Below are 14,523 nucleotides of genomic sequence, written 5' to 3' on the forward strand. Positions count from 1 at the left end.
TGTTATTGTCTTGTGTATCGCGCATGCGCAAGGATTCGCACTTTTGCTTGGCTCCGTGAGCCATTTTTGTAGTCCTGTGTTCGGGGTTTCCACTGACCTCAGGGAGCGGGCTTCTCTCTCCACGGCGGGTCTCCTCGTACAGGTAAGGCCTTCACCTTTCTCTTCCAATGTCTTTCCTCCTTCTTTTCTTCCCATTGTTTTTGATTTTTCTTTCTTTGCTGCCATTTTCTCCACACTTTTATTTTTAATTTGTTATGGTTTCTGTGTTTGTAGCTTTGTATTTTCTTACCGGTCACTACTCCATCACGTGATTTCCTTGCTTTTTTTTTCTTTTTAAGGTATGCTTTTTGGGTTTAACAAAAACCCTTTTGACAAGGTAAACTAATGATAATATAAATCAAATCATATCATATACATATCAATTGTAAATTAGAAGCTGAACCATAATTATTACATAACTTATTTCATTCACAACATCAAATTCTATAATTAAACAATTAAATCATAACTTGTACTGTTCAAAAACAATATTGAATACAACAGTTATACAAATAATGAATGTTAAATTCCCTTACATAAGATATTTTATATTTCTCTATGTGATCATGTTGTTCTGTGATATGATCCATAATCTGTAATTAAACCCCACCCCTCTTTACTTATTTGTCTTAATAATAAAAAGGAAATAAAAAGAAACCATTTTTTTCTCCCGACTAATCCACCCTCTCCCTCTAAACAAGGTTTGTAAATATGAATCGAATAACGGCCCCCAGATGCCCGGCAGGGAACCCCTGTAGCATCGACACCATTTAAATCCACAGATGATGATAATAATCCACGAATGGGCCCCACATCTTCTCAAATTCACACTTTGCATCTTTAATATTAGATCATTTTTTTCCAAACTTAAATAAGACTTGATATCATGTAACCATTGAATGTGAGTGGGTGAAACGTCATCTTCCACTTCATCAAAATTGCTCATCCAGCTATCAACAAAGCAAAAGCTACGATTCTCTTCTGGATTGAGGAGAGAGATTTATCCCAAATGAAGCCATCAAAGGCCATGGTTCTAATTTAGTCTTAAGAATCGTTGATAAAGTTTGGAAAATCTCTTTCTAAAAGTTCGGATACTCCCAAACATATGAATCAATGAAGCTTCACAAATTTTACATTTATCACATAATGGATCCATATCAGGATAAAAAAAACAAGATCATTTAACTTTAGATATATGTATTCGGTGCACCACTTTACATTGCAACAAACAATGCCGTGCACAAAATGAAGACTCTTATCAAATGAAGAGTTGTGTCCCAATCCTCATCCGAGAATGCTCTATTCAAATCACGCTCCCAATTGTTCTTAATCCTGCCCATTGAGGACATTCTTTAATCCATTAAATTATTATAAATATTTGATATTGATCTTTCATTGGAAAATTGCAAATCAAAAAATACATCAAGAATATTCACTTCAGAGATTCAAGGGAAATCAGAAAGTTTGGACTGAACAAAATACCTAATTTGTAAATATCTATAAAATTATCTACTAGAAAGATTAAATTTTGCTGTTAGTTGTTCAAAGAAAGCAAAATTATTTTGAATAAACAGATCTTGAAATTTTTTAATGCCTAATCCATACCTTTCCTTAAAATCTGTATCTAACAAAGAGAGTTGGAAAAGATGATTAAACTTTCCTAAATTGTGTCCATATCCTCAGTTTATGCCTCGTTAATGGGTACTTAGTAAATTTAGAAAAACAAAAAGATGAAACTGAACCTAAAATAGACAACATGGATATCTATTTAGAAAAATTCAATTCCATTTCTACCCATGAAGGGTCGTAAGCTACCAACATGCAATTTGTAAAAACAAAGCCTGAACAGCAGTTTATCAAATGACAAAATAATTATTTTTGCCCACTGGACACTGGACAGAATACCATGAGTGGAAAACAAAGATAATGCTGATTTTGCTGGCCTAACTGTGACATACCATTAAGTCCGAAAGATTGTGACGGCTAATGAGTCATTCTGTGCATGGGTAGATTGACTCACGGTCCATAATATCCTGTGGCCAGATGTGGCTGTTATCAAAAAGACACAACAATCTGTTCAAAATCATAATCATCTTCTGGAAACTGAGATAATTGGCTGTTGTCCTATGATTAAAATTTAAATTTTTGGATCTCTCTATTGGCTCCATGAGTTGGCCAGCTTAGTGGGAATTTAACAGAAGAAATCGGAACTGTGGGTCCTGGATGAATTGAAATATGACACATATTTTGCAGATAAACATACAAACGGATAATGTTTATTTGCAAGACATTAAGCTGTTGCTGTAAGTGGAAGCTCTACGAATCTAATACATTGTGAGAAGGCAGGCATGACAGAAACTCAGGGGGGTCAGGCATAATTCATGGTGAATTATAGACAGTCAACGAAAAGGTCAGGAACCTTTCTAGAAACTAAGGTGACAAAGGGAGATAACAAGCACATAAAGGAATGGGAAGAGCTAGGGAGAAGCCAAGAGGTTATAGGACACTTTTCAGGTGCTGGTGGAGATCACTGGGGGGAGGTTTGCATGAATAGTAGTGTTGGAATGGTAACAGGTGCAGGACAGGTGGAAACAGTGGAACTGGATTAGGGTGGAGATTACCTGAAGGTGTAAAATTCGATGTTTATGGCAGCAAGAGATACACTCGAGAGCACACAGCAGAAAGAGATGCAGATCATTCCCTTAAAACTGATAGCAAGCACCAAGAACTGGGGCTCAACACCCCACTGTGCAATTGGATCATGAATTTCCTCACCTCCAGACTTCAATCCTTCCCAATCTCTATCAGTTCCAGTGCACCACAGGGCTGTGTAATTAGCCCCCTGCTCTACTCACTTTACACCTATGAATGTGTGGCTCAGTACAACAGCAACACCATCTACAAATTCACTGGTAGTCGGTTGTATAAGAAAGACTGATGATCAGAGAACAGGAGGGTGATTGAACACTTGGCTGAATGGTGCACCAACAAAAACCTCACACTCAATGTAACCAAAACCAAGGAACTAATTATTGACTTCAGGAAGAGAAAACCAGAGGTGTATGATCCAAGATCATGGGAGGTGGGGGGAAATCAGAAGTGGAGAGGGATAGAAAATGTAAGATGTAACTTCTTGTGAGTCATGATCTTGGAGAATCTTTCCTGGACCCAACACACGTGAAGAAATCACGTCAACATCTCTACTTCCTCAGGAGTTTGCAGAGATTTGGTATGACACCAGAAACTCTGGAAAATTTCTGTAAATGTATGGTGGAAAGTGTGCTGACCAGCTGTATCATGGTCTGGTATGAGGACTCCAATAGTCCTGAGCATAAAGCCCTCCAAAAGGTAGTAGACACAGTCTGGGACATCACAAGCAAAACCCTCCTCACTGTCAAGAACATGCAATCATACCTATTTTGTTCACCAAACTGGACTAGTGCCTGTTTTTGCTTCTCCTAACCCATTTATTGATCAGGTCTTGGGACGATTCAGGATGAAGCATCTCTAGTGCACGTCATGACCTGATAGGAGAAAGGTCATATCCAAAGACACATAATCTCAGGCAAAGGGGATTTGGAACAAAAGAAAGAAAGATTTGCATTTTTGGGGACCTATCCAGTCCTGTACAACTGAAAATTATCCCTGGTTTTTGCTTATACCTAAAAGAAGGGCTCAGGCCTGAAATGTCGGTGGTAGATCTTCACCCCTATAGACGCTGCGAGACTGGCTGGGTTCCTCCAGCATTTACTGTGGGTTTTTTTTAACTACCGTCACAGCGTGTGCAGAGTTTCATGTTCCCTCCATCCAGTTGCTCCACTACAAAATCTTTTTGAGGGATGTCTACCCTGAAGAAGTTCTCCTGCTCTCTTGGAAGAAGGGCTCAGGCCTTAAATATTAGTAATATATCATTACCTCCTATGGATGCTGCAAGACTGGCTGAGTGTTTTCACTGCAATCACAGCATCTGCAGACTTTCAACATATTGTTGAAGAGTAGCAACTGTTGCAACGTGCACATGTTCACACACAGCAAGATCTCACACACAGTAGTGCGATACTGGGCAGAAAATGTATTTTATGACATTGAATGAGAGATGAACATTTGCCTGGATAACTACCCAGCTCTTCTTTAAACTTACTCCATGGCATCTTTTTCAACTTCCCAACTGGCAGATACTCTCTTCCATAAGGCAGCATACATTTAGTATAGCCCTGGAATGCCAATCTCCTGAGGGCTTTGGATTGGGAGTCCTGAAGCCACCCGAGATTCACTACCTACTGAGCCAGATCTGACGTGCAGTTTAAACCTTATTCATTGCCATTTGCTGAAATCGGCTGGCACTGAATGAAGGTTAGGTTGGGATTGGCTGTGAAAGTGGAAGAGTTGGTTAGCACTGGTCATCTGCAGGGACAAGCATTCACAGAGGCAAAATCAAGTCTCACCTTTCCTCTTATCGCCTTTTGTTTGTTGCTCTGGACTCCTCTTCCTCCCATTCTTCCACCTTTCTCTCTCAGTCTTTATTGAGATGCCTGCCTGTTTTTTGATTACATCATGAAGAAAGGCTCAGGCCTGAAACGTCGATAATTAGATTAGATTTCAGATTTATTGTCAGAGTACATACATGACGTCACATACAACCCTGAGATTCTTCATCCTGCATCTGAGGCAGAATTTCCACTTATTGGTAGTGCAAATAAAAGCTGTACTCAACATACACATGGAAACGCATAAATAAAAGTAAACAAACTGACTGTGCAATACAGAGAGAGAAAAAAATGAATCAAGTGCAAAAGAGTCCTTACACAAGTTCCTGATTGAGTTTGTTGTTGAGGAGTCTAATGGTGGAGGGGTGGCAGCTGTTCCCGAACCTGGTGGTGCGAGGCTTGTGGCACCTAGACCTTTTTCCTGATGGCAGCAGTGCTGGGTGGTGTGGATCCTTGCTGATTGCTGCTGCTCTCTGATGGCAGCGTTCCCTGTAGATATTCTCGATGGTGAGGGTGGGTTTTGCCTGTGATGTTCTGGGCTGTGTCCTCTACCTTTTGCAGGGCTTTACACTCAGGGGTGTTGGTATCCCCATACCAGACCGTGATGCAGCCAGTCAGCACACTTTCCACCACACATCTGTAGAAATTTGCCAGGGTTTCTGATGTGATATCAAACCTCCGCAAACTGCTGAGCAAGTAGAGGTGATGATGTGCTTTCTTCACGATGCCATGAGTATGTTGGGACCAAGAAGGATCCTCGCAGTAATGACTCCCAAGAGCATGATATATCTTTATCTCCTATGGATGATGCGAGACCAACTGAGTTCCTCCATCATTTTCTGTGTGTTTTTACTACCATCACAGCATCTGCAGACATCCATGTTCCACTTCAGGCATAGCTAATTGTTCTCCATTTGCTGACGTTTTGTAATGTTACTCCAAGACAGGCAACTGGAAAAAGGTGACTGTTGGGGATTCAGAGGACTGACAGATAAAATGGAACAGAATAAAAGGATATTTAAGGAACTGAAGAATCAAATAGCTTTTATTCATTTCATCTTTTTCAAATCATCCTTGCCAAAATGACAAATAATGTGAAATATTAATTTACTTTTACCATCTTTTGCCAGGAGGAAAACATTCTTTCAATTTTATTGAAACACTTCATAATTAAACTTCTCTACAACTTTCTCTGACCTGACCAACAGGAAATGCAATTTCTTTCATCCCTCATCACTGAAGTCTGGCATTCTCACTGAATCTTTCACAGATTTCATAATGTGCAGTGCCTGTAACTGGATGCATTCTTTACTAAATTTAACCATTTTCCCTTGTGTCTTAGGGTGGGAAGCCCCAGAACCTGTACAGGTTCCAAATCAGGTAACATGAAAGAAGTGAACAGAGGACTCAATGTATACACAGACCTTCCATTGTTTTATGAATTCAGTCACACCTGCGGAGAATGGATCAGTTACTTGCAGGGAGGTTCTTTTTCAGGGGTGTCAAAAACTTCAAAAGACTAACTTGTAACAACGAGATTGTCTAAAACCAAATACAGAGGTGTTAATGACAGCGTCTAACCAATGGGCCTCATTCATTATTGTCATTTCTGTAATGGCTACACTCATTGTCTAGTTTTTAAACATATAGTGATGAGAAATGAATTGTGAAATGAGTTTATTAATTCAATCTCTGATGCAATTATTCCATTTATTCAAAAAAGTGAGAATCAGAATTTATTGTCACAAACAAGTCATGAAATTCGGTGTTTTGCGGCAGCGTCATAGAGCAAACATTCGTATTGTAACCATCTTACAACATTACTATAAAAAAAACAGTAACAATGCACAAAAAGTGCGGTAATGCCTTTGGTTCAATGATTATCGAGGACACCCTCGATAATTAACTAATAGGTCAGATGATTAGAGCTGAGAGAATGTTCATTCATCCAAAAACAAAACATACATTCCGCTTTTTGTTTGATCATTTTATTCTCTGAGAGGAAATGGTTAACCCAAGGGGTAGGTGTGGCTGCAAAGGTGTCAGCTACTCTCCAGAATCTTGTCTAAGTGTCCATCACTCACATGGGAGTGACACGGTGGATGCACTCAAGTTGTCAGATAAGACTCGCACCACCGGGTTCAGGAACAGCTGCTCTCCTCCCCCCCTCCCCCCACCACCACCACTCCACCATCAGACTCCTCAATGACAAACTCCATCAGGGAGTCATTTCGGGATTCTCACTTGTGCATTTGATTCATTTTTTGGGTCTCTCTGTATTGAACAGTCGGCTTGTTTACGTTCATTATCTGTTTATATTGGTTTACATGGGTACATTGAGTACAGATTTTTTTTCACTCTGAATAAGTGGGCATTCTACCTTGCTTGCAGGAAAAAGAATCTCAGCATTTTATGTGATGTGCATGTACTCAAACAATAAATCTGAAATCTGAATCTGAATCACTGAGCAAATGCGTCTTTTACCTAATCTCCAGGGGAGAGTTGTCAAGTGTGGAACCCTGTTATCCTTTTTTTTTCCCAGGGGTTTAGTTCATTATATAATAATGGTCCTATCTACTTGTTGCCTGTATTTATGGGATGTGTAAATCCTGGCAGACTGTTGTTTTTAAACACCATGCAGCAACCTGTACAGGAAATGGTTTGCACTCATGCTTTCTGCACCCTTAATCTTGGCCAGCTGACATGTTAAAAAACACCAAGCAAGGTTCAATTCTTTGTCCACAGCACAGAGAGAGGGAAGAATGAGTGAAATAGTTGTGCCTTGGGCTATCTTGATCAATACCCTAGCAATTAGGCAGATATGGCATGATGAGAAAATGTCTTTCTCATAAAGTATTGGTGGAAGCGAACACTCCAGAGCTCCACAAGTTAAGTCTACGTCTTGAGCTATATCTTACGATATAACACATCTGTGATGGGACTGATTTTGATCCAAGACATGTTTTTAATGTTGACAATCCAAGATCTTAAAGATGATAGTCTTTTTAACTTTGAAACTGAAGAAGATGCCACATAAAGATTGGCAAAGCGAAACTAATATTGGCAAAGCGGAACTAAAATCTCTTGGAAATATAATGTTTAGTGAAGATGAATTACAATAGCATCTTTTGGATTTCAAATTTATTGTCCGAGTCCATACATGACATCACATACAACCCTGAGATTCCTTTTCCTGTGGGTCAGGCAGAATTACCACTTATGGGTAGTGCAAAAAAAAACTGCACCCAATGTACACATGTAAACACAAAGAAATATAAACAAACTCACTGTGCAGTACAGAGAGGAAAAACAAACAATAAAGTGCAAAAGTAAAAATCATTATGTGTTTGTTGTTGAGAAGTCTGAAGGTGGAGGGGTAGCAACTGTTCCTGAACCTGGTGGTATGAGTCTTGTGGCACCTACACCTCTTTCTTGATGGCAGCAGCGAGAACAGAAGCGAGAACAGGTGGTGGGATGGGTCCCCGATGATTGCTGCTGCTCTCTGATGGCAGCATTCCCTGTAGATGTTCTTGATGATGGGGAGGGCTTTGCCTGTGATATCCTGGGCTGTGTCCACTACCTTTTGCAGGGTTTTGCACTCAGGGATATTGGTGTCCCTCTACCAGACCATGATGCAGCCAGTCAGCACACTTTCCACTGCAAATCTGTTGGAATTTGTCAGGGTTTTCAACATCATACCAGCAGGGCCGAATTAACTCAGTAGCAAGAGTTGCAAATGTTACGGCCCTGTAATTTCAAGGGCCCCTGTGTTTACGTGCTATGAATTATGAGAAACATTTCTGTTTTCATCTTTGTGCTATGAGTTACCCCACTGCTAATCTGTGTTAATAACCTCGATTAATGGTGATAATTAGCTAAAATCGCTGACCTTTAAGTTCTCACTTTGCCTGACTGCCTCTCTCCTAGACCCATCCATCCATCCTCCCCCCCCCCCCCTTCTTCCACAAGCACATCGAACTCCCGACGCAGTAGCAGTTGTGCAGTGCTGCTGGAGTTCACCAGAGGGCCGCTCGGCATCTGATTGGGCCATTTCAGGGCTGCCCCGGTTCTGGCTGCATGGGGGATTATGGGTAACGAAGACGGCCATTGTTCCCGCATTGAGCCAGCTGCCGTCACTGTAAGTTTTAACAGGGGAGGGGCATAATTATAGTGTAAGTGCAAGTGTAAAATGTGTAAGTAGGTTTTAACGGTGGGGGGGAGTCAGTGCTTGCCATAGGTGTTATGTTCCCTGGATAGGCCACTGGTAATCACTGGCTATGTAGTGATCTGAGAAAGCTGGCATCATTTTGTTGAGAACAATTAAGACTATTTCAAACTTATCAAAATGGACATGCAGGGTCAGCATCAAAAACTCTCTTGGGGTGGGGGGGGGGGGGGAGGCCGCCGTCACACTGCGCGTGCGTCAGTCGGCACTACTTAGGGCCCCTTTAAAATAAATGCTACAGGCCCCACAATACCTTAATCCAGTACTGCACACCAAACTGCTGACAAAGTAGAGGCACTGACGATGCAATGGGTTGGGTCCAGGAAAGGTCCTTCGAGATAGTGACTCCCAATTTGATCACCCTTCATATACTTTCCAGGACATTTCGCACAGTGCTTTAAACTAGGAGATGTTTCCAAAGTGGAGGTAACACCTCCATAATTTGCATACCAGCTCCCATAGGCAGCAAAGAAATGATGACTAAATGATCTCTGTTAAGAACAAAAGAACAGGAATCAACATTGGTCAATTTTTAGTGATTCAGCACCATGTAACTTAACTGAATTTTCCTGAAAGGGTGCATGGGAGTTTTACCTCCCCTTGAGAGGGCATCCAGGGGTTTGGTGTTTGGGTACAACCCTCAGACCAAACAGAAGGCAGACTACACTGGGGAGATAAAGGGTTTATGAAAGGGAATTTTATAGAGTAAGAAAATGTCACTGTAAAGGCTGAGACTCTCCACCCTCACGTCGCTGATCCTACCTTCATAAATGCTCCAGGAGCAGCTCCAAGACACCGACTCCAATCCTTCTGGGAGTAGTCCCAGCGGTGGAACAAAGCGCTCGCTTAATAAATTTACAGCCTCTGCAAGCGGCTGGGTAGAGGTGAGCTGATGCCATCGTGATGACGCCGTCAGCCTGCGATCCAGGACCTAGTCAAATTGAGCCCCGCACGGATGCTGTCACATTTCTACCTTGAAGGCAAAGGTGTCCAGGAGCAAGCATAGGAAGATGCTGTTGGGCAGGGATCAATCGCATTGGGTAGGGTAGATTTTTTTTTAAACAGATTTGGTTGGGCAGAAGAATGATCAATGGCCAACTTTGTTACCCATAATTCCCCATGCAGCTAGAATTGCTCTGCGTTTCCCAGCTGCATGGGCGATTATGGGGGATGAAGATGGCCTTTGCTTGCCACCTATTTTTGCTGTCATGTTGACAGGGGGCACCACTGCAAGTCACCCCGCCTACATCGGCTCTGGATGTCACAGCGACACGCCACTCCACATATAAAGGTAAATGCAGATTTTTATCCGTTGATGGAGGAGGCCTCGAAGCGGAGAGAGAGAGAGAGAGAGAGAGAGCCTTCAATTTTAAAACTAACTGGATTCATGTGGTCTATAAAGTTTAGGAATCTATAAAGTGAAGCAAAAGTTGAATCAAAAATCCTGGTCCTTTTGGTAACCTTACAGTGGAGACATGAGGAAGGAAAGGAAGTAAACATGGCCACTTTAGCCAGCACTCCCATTCAGTTCCTACACTGGATTGGAAACAAAATAAGTTGTTTGAGAAATAATCTTCATTGCAGCCTACAAGGAAAATCGTAACAAAATCAACATTATTTGTTGGAACAAAGAACAGCAGAACCATTACCAAAAATTGCATCAACATTTACAAGAAGTCTCACAGGCAAATACAATCAGGCTCAAAATCTGACAGACGTAATCATGTTGAAATTAGATTGGCGGCAGAAATAGTATTCCCTCAGTGGAGTCTGGGTAAATATACTCCCCATCCAAGCATAATTCAGGTCAAAACTTCCCATTCACACCCTCTTTTCAAGAGTTCTAAACCAAGTGTACAGTCTCCTTAAGAAATAAGCTATGTAGAACTCTGACAAACAATCAGCCGTGGAGTGGCTGCTAAATTTAGATCTGTGCTTTTTGAGTGTTCCAAATAGGTTGGGTTTCTCGCATTGGCCACAAAAAATACTCACTCAACTTGCCCATAACTAACCACTTCCTATCTAAAAGCATAAATGATAAAGCAGTGAAGAGGTCTATGCCCGATATTCAATAAGATTAAAGCTCTTCTTTTACCTCAATGGCTTTAGATCTCTCAAGCCCTTTTTTCTCACTGGCATCCCAGTTAATTGGCCGTGCAGTGTCCTGGTTAAAGAAGCCATTTTTTCTGGGTCACTTTTAACTGGGACGCGACCTGCTTTCACATTGTCCACAAGTCATCCCCGGAAATGGGAGATTCTACCTTCAACTGGAAACGTCTCGGGTGCCTTGTCCTTAATCAGCATGTTGGTGTCAGCTGACACCGGGGATGTGAGTGGGGGTTGAGGCCATTCATTCCCAGCGTGATTTGATGCCAGCGTGCCGATTGAATCACTTTCCTGCTTGACCCTTATTCAGGGTAAACTGGCCATCAATTCCTGGGACAAAATGCCAGTGAAAAAGGGGCTTCAATTGTCTGCTTATTCACAGCTCTGTTTACCTGGCTTGAATACACTCAGGGAACGAGCTTCCACAGCCCTCTTGAGTGGGAGAATCTAAAGATTCACTATCCTCCAAGAGAAGATTTTTTTCCCCAAACTTAGCCCCAGTTGGCCAACCACATATTATGTGTCTATGATACCTGCTACCTGGAATTCAAGCAACCAGAAGCCTCAAGGATCTACAAAAAAAATCAAGGAAAATAAAGAAAAATAGCATAATAGGTAAAATATGCAAATTTAAAATTGTAAAAGTAAATGTTCTCTGAAGTAACACATAAGATGGGAGCAAATATTCAGCCAGTGGAGGGCCTTGGTCGTGCTTTGCTGTTTGAATAAAGAGCTGGTTGATGTCGCTCGCCGTTGGGATGTCCCTCTTAAAATGTCTCCATTTCCTTGCTTAGTAATAGCTGCTCCAGTCAGATGATTTATCTGTAAACTTGGGTTAATTATCTATAACGTTATCTATAATTATCTGTAATGTTTTGGGCGGCTCCGTGGAGGGGGAGGAACCTGCAGATGCAGCGACAGTTAAATGATAAATGTTGACTGAAAATAAAATAAAATGCTTTATATATTCATGCAAGTGAAGCTTGTTTAGTCTAGTATTTTTGTCTTTTAAATTGTTTATTCTTAATGCAGGTGTATTAATTAAGCTTTGTAAGAGTAAAATCTGCAAGGGATCCATATTTTCCTACGTTAATATCTTCTTTTTGCATAATGGTAGAAGTTCTCACAGAATGTTTTTATGTTTCTCACTTGATTCATCCTCATATCCTACCTTCCTGTTGCTTATTAGCTTCTTGGTGCTCTCGTTGAATTTTGAAATTTTCCGAGCTTCATGGTTACCACTTTATTTGGAATCATTATGAGCTTTTTCCTTTGAGCTACTACTTCCTTTAACACTTTTTTTGTTCGCCTCAGCTCAACCGCCTGTGGTTAATCTATTGCGTCTTAAAGGGATTGAAACATTGTAAAAGAACTCATTAAGGACATCAGCATCTGTAGAGGTACAGGGTGAATTATATTTCGGGTCTAGACCCTGCACATCCGAAAGGTGAAATGAGATAGAATATTTAACTGCAAAATATCTCTTCCAAATGAGATTAATACCTTCTAAGCTCACCTTGAAAGGGAAAACAATGATGCACCCTTACAAGCCCTCATAAGCCCCAACAATTCTGTGCTCCTAGTTCCTGAGGCTGACATGAAAAGGATCATCATGGGATGAATCCTTGGAAAGCGTCCAGTCCAGATGGTCACATCCTTAAAACCATCAACCTTTTCAACGTCTCACTGATATGGTCTGAGGTATAACTTGCTTCAAAGGAACATCCTTCATAGCACTGCTCAAGGTGACCTGCCTTAATGACAATCAACTCTCGTCTCAGGAAGGACCAGGACTGACTTCAATTCATAACAACAGGTCAATGGCAGGTGGAATCTCACTGGCCCTATACTCTGTGTTGGATCACGAAGACCTCAAGAACATCGATTCCACCTGCCTTAATGACAATCAACTCTTGTCTCAGGAAGGACCAGGACTAACTTCAATTCATAACAACAGGTCAATGGCAGGTGGCATCTCACTGGCCCTATACTCTGTGTTGGATCACGAAGACCTCAAGAACATCGATTCCACCTGCCTTAATGACAATCAACTCTTGTCTCAGGAAGGACCAGGACTGACTTCAATTCATACAACAGGTCAATGGCAGGTGGCATCTCACTGGCCCTATACTCTGTTGGATCACGAAGACCTTAAGATCCACCTCAGCATTTAAAACCATCATTCCAGCACAAACCAGCCAATCATACTCAGGGGAGTGAAACATGAAAGTCTAGAGATGCTGTGACTGTAGTCGCAACACAGAGATACAGGAGGAACTCAGCTGGTCTCGTAGCGTCCATAAGAGGAAAAGGTATATTTCCAACATTTCAGGCCTGATCCCTTCTTCAAGGTATGAGCGAAGAAGAGACAGGTGCTGTCTGTGTTAAAGGCTGGGGAGAAAGAGGGAGGTATGGGAGAGGAGTACAGACTAACAGACAAAGGCATTCATTGGATATGATAGCAGGACAAGAGAGAGGAATGGTGAGAAGTGATTTTGGCTCTGTGAAAGGAGACAGAGGGAAAAGGGAAGAGAGAGGGAGGGAGAGAGAGAGAGGAGACGCAGGGAAAGATGGTGGGGGTGGGTTTCTAACGGAAACCAGAGAAGTTGATATCCATGTCCCCTGGTTGGAGGGTGCCCAGACAGAATCTGGAGCTCAGGCTGCCGATGAATCAAACAGGAATCTGTGTGGCTACAGAAGCTACGGGACTGCTGAAGGTGTATCCTCAGACCCTCAGTGACTCTCTTTGTCTTGTTGTGTGTGTATATACACACATGAATATATATATATATATATAGTGAGAACTTTAAATTGAAACTTTATATTATTATTTCAGTTTATTGACAGCGTATATACATAACATCACATATAACCGAGTTTCATTTTTCCTGCAGGCGCGGCAGAATTACCATTAATAGGTATTGCAAGACAAAACAAAACTACACAGCATATCCATGTAAACAAATAAAGAACTGTAAACAAATAACAAATGTAAACAAACTGACTGTGCAATACAAAGTAAATAATAAAATCAAAAAAGTGCACAAGTACGAGTCCTTAAACGAGTCCCTGATTGAGTTTGTTGTTGGTGGAGGGGGAGCAGCTGTTCCTGAACCTGGTGATGCGAGCCTTGGGGCACCTCCACCTCTTTCCTGAGGGTAGAGCGAGCGCTGGATCGTGTGGGTCTTTGATGATTATTGTAAAAAAGTAAAAACCTAATGCTGGAGAAACCCAGCAGGTCAACTAGTGTCCTTTATATTGCAAAGGTTAAAATACTTAACCGACATTTCGGGCTTGAGTCCTTCATCGAGGTTGCTTGCATTTTTTTGCTTCCTTGCTTGCAAATGACAAACTTTGGGAGAAACTTAGTTTGTGTCTGCAATAATGAGCACTTTTATAAGAATTGCGTCATTTTCCATGCTACAGCGTTGTGTAAAGTAAGCTCCAGAGATGCTCTGTGAGAAGCCCTTGAATAAATTATACACACCTCGGTTGAGTTTCTCATGTGCCAGGCACACTACAATGGATTTCATGAGAGATTAAGGAAAAACAAATTCTTCACGCAACCGGTACATGAATTCAAATCATGAGTACTGACCCTCAATTCATGGTGTTAGTTTCTAAAGTTTTACAGTTTGGGTTTTGAACTCCGGAGAGCAATGTCAC

At 41.4% G+C, this 14,523-nt stretch overlaps 1 long non-coding RNA gene across 5 annotated transcripts in view; it reads right to left on the reverse strand.

Annotated features, from left to right (window-relative positions):
• LOC138750021 (uncharacterized) overlaps positions 1–14,523 on the reverse strand; it is a 153,452-nt gene that overhangs the window by 61,023 nt on the left and 77,906 nt on the right. For 2 of the 5 annotated variants that reach the window (XR_011349015.1, XR_011349018.1), the window contains exons 5-6: positions 4,845–5,510; positions 4,485–4,611 (exon numbers count right to left, since the gene is read on the reverse strand). The exons of 1 other annotated variant lie outside the window; for it this stretch is intronic. This is a non-coding gene — a long non-coding RNA (uncharacterized lncRNA). Of the gene's footprint in view, positions 1–4,484; positions 4,612–4,844; positions 5,511–9,004; positions 9,243–14,523 lie in introns of all 5 variants that reach the window. 2 more of the 5 variants (XR_011349017.1, XR_011349016.1) reach the window with 2 other exon arrangements.

The sequence above is a fragment of the Narcine bancroftii genome, chromosome 14, assembly GCF_036971445.1.
Source record: "Narcine bancroftii isolate sNarBan1 chromosome 14, sNarBan1.hap1, whole genome shotgun sequence".
Taxonomy (NCBI): domain Eukaryota; kingdom Metazoa; phylum Chordata; class Chondrichthyes; order Torpediniformes; family Narcinidae; genus Narcine; species Narcine bancroftii.